Here is a 3,101-nt window from a genome sequence, read left to right as displayed (position 1 = left end):
ACTGAGAGACACTGAGAGACACTGAGAGACTGACTGACTCTTATGTTTGAAGGACTTTGGGTAAGCAGAAGACCTCACCAACGTGGAGGACTCAACTTTGCACTCCTAATCAGATCTACCAAGGTGAAAGGGTTGGAAGGTCTAGGATGCGCCTCTCCCACCAGCCACCCAATGGTCCATTCTCCCCCAGCCTCCCACCATCTATACACTGCCTCCCTCACATCTTCTGGAGTTTTCTATGACTCGCAATGGCACGCCCCCAACAAGACATATAAAAGGGTGTTTTCTTCTCTTATTTTGAGTCTAGTATTAATTTAGCTACCAAGCTGGCTGCATCCTTCTGAATGTTGCCATTTCCTGTGCAGGTGGGGAAGGATTTTCTGGAAAAGACTGAACATGATAGGAAAAGCTTTCTTGATTATGTCATGGAAGCCAGTACGTGGGTTTGTATAAATCCTCCGAGGAAGAGTACAGCTGTGCGGTCTGATCTTGTTCACGGTGGCTGGATGAAGGAGACCAGGAGGGGCTGAGATAATTAGTGGGAGAGTTGTGGGCCCTAGGAGGCAGAGAGGTGGATTGTCACCACCAGCTTTCTTTGCCTGTGAGGAAAGGGGACCTGGCAGCTCCAGCAGGCACGTGGACTGGGGCAGAGTCCTCAGTCAGACACGGGATCTGTTTGCTTATGTTTGGCTTCCTTGGGAACTGTAGGTTCACTCATCACGGCTTTTGTGGAGATGACCTAGTGCCTTTTGGCTGTTAAGCTTGGCGCGGTTGCTGCAGTCAAGGTCAGTGCGGCAAGGAAACATTCCCTGAAAGGTGTTTGTTTCCATTTTCTCTCTGTGCTTCTGTGGGAAAACTTGCTAGGACATTTAGTAGTCAATAAAACCGAACTTCATTATTTTAACCTCCATACAAGATTGTGGGCTTCAGCTCCTTTGGGCCTGCCACTTTGCAGTTCCAGGAGTGGTCGCCTGTACTGATAAGTCAGCCTTGCAGAGCAGAGACTGTGGGTCACTCTAATGACTTGGGGGTTGGATGTTTAAAAATAGGACAGAAAAAAAATGAATGGCTTAAAATTGGTTTGGGGAATCAGCAGAAATTAAAATGGCATCTAGTTCTTTCAGTGTTACAGTCTTTATTTCAGAAAGTAGGAAGATGGCTTTGAGCTGAGATTATGAAAAAACAATTATAGAAAATAGAACAGGAATAGAAAACGTTTGCCTCATAGCAGCTGTCATTCTCACTATCTCTAGAGTAAAGGTCCCTGATAACATCCATCCATTCATCCACTGTGGCCATTGTCAATGCAATGTGACAAGTCCTTTGGCATGTCAGCTCTGTCTGGGTAAGCAATTACTTTTGCCTCAAATTCCTGAACTTAAATCATCACTGATTTTTAAGTTCAAGCTATTCAACTTAAACAGTCTGGTTCCCTTTTTTTATGTATGTGTAGTAGCCCAATGTATAGTCACCTATCAATTCATTTGTTCATTCATTATTCATTCATTTATTCATCCATCCATCTGTTCTTCCATTGAGCAAACACTGGTTGAGTATCTATTCTAGGCACATTCTTTTTTCAGATGTAACAAGAAGATGTATGGAGTTATCTCTGCTCTTAGGAACTTACTATATGAAAAGAGGTGGCTGTGACCAACACTCACAAGTTGTTGGGAGGTGTCAGTATTGCATTAAAAGCGCAAGCATGAACTATGGGAACACGTGTAGAATAATTGACTCCGGAATGGTAGGACACTGGGAACAGGAGACACCTCCTAAAGAATAGGGTGTCTTGGGAATTAGTGTTTGCTTAATTTACCAGAGCTGAATGGAAACAGTGGAACAGAATAGTCAAGGGCTTACAGAAGAGGCTGACCTTGAGGGCCAGAGGTTGGTGAAGGTTGGAATTTGTGCAGACATAGGATATAGCATCAAGTAGAACAAAATCTCCATGGCTTTCATCTTTTCTCAGCTGTGTTAACAAAGAGCAGGTCTCTCCATGATTCTAGGACACGGCCTGGGTCCAAGCCCTCTCAAGTTTATACTCTTGGGGTATTATTTCTGCTTTAAACCACGATTGCATACATGAATTCTTGCGTTACTCTGATGAGGGATGAAAGTTACAAACCTCACTATATGATACTCCTCTTGTTAAAGATGGAGGGCCAGAACCAGCCTTTAAGATCAAATGACCCAAGGGTCAGTGAGATGACGGGGGAGTAGGTAAAGATGCTTACTGCACATGGCTACTGAATGGCTTGAGTTCAAAGAGAGATTTGACTCCACAATTGTTCTCTGGCCTTCCTGTGTGCCCTGGCATATGCATCATCCCCACACACTCACACACACAGACAATATTTTTTTTAATTAAGAGTGACATGAGATATACAAGAATTTGGTGGGAATCAGCATAGTGAATCATACAAGAGGCCTATCTTATAGTGAGGTAACTATTAGGGCCCCTCTGGCGATTTTCTAGAACTCAGGGGTTCCCTTGTTGCAACATATGCTCTGGAAGGTGGCAAACCACCACCACCACTACACACACACACACACACACACACACACACACACACACACACACGTAGTAGTTCTTTACCAAAGCAGTGCCTAATCCAATTCATCTAGGGGATTTGGAGATATGTGTGCATATATGCCAGGGAGGCACTTAAGGGGGAGCATCTGGATGTTCAATACCCTGCCTGCCAGCTGTCAGCCATTCCCCCAAAACAAATGGTTGTTTTGTTTCAGCTAAGACTCTTGAACTTCTTCATCACACTTTTAAAATCCAGGAGGGAGTTAGGAAGATGATTCAGGTGGTAAGGTCTCAGAAACTGAGGTGGAGAACACCTGACATTGACCCCTGGCTTCCACATATATGTACACACATGCACGTACACATAAAAGGAAGGGTAGCCATCTTTAGAGAGAGAACATTAATCAGATCTTTCCATTCCAAATTGCAGGATGCATGCACCATATTTGCAGAACATGAATGCTTTCATACAAGAATCCTTAGATTGATTGGCATCCTTGGTGCAGCCCTGTGTTAGATTTGGCCACACTAAACCATGGCAAGAACCATAGTATCATGACCTGGG

The sequence above is a fragment of the Microtus ochrogaster genome, chromosome 8, assembly GCF_000317375.1.
Source record: "Microtus ochrogaster isolate Prairie Vole_2 chromosome 8, MicOch1.0, whole genome shotgun sequence".
Lineage (NCBI taxonomy): Eukaryota > Metazoa > Chordata > Mammalia > Rodentia > Cricetidae > Microtus > Microtus ochrogaster.
This window is presented reverse-complemented; position numbering follows the sequence as displayed.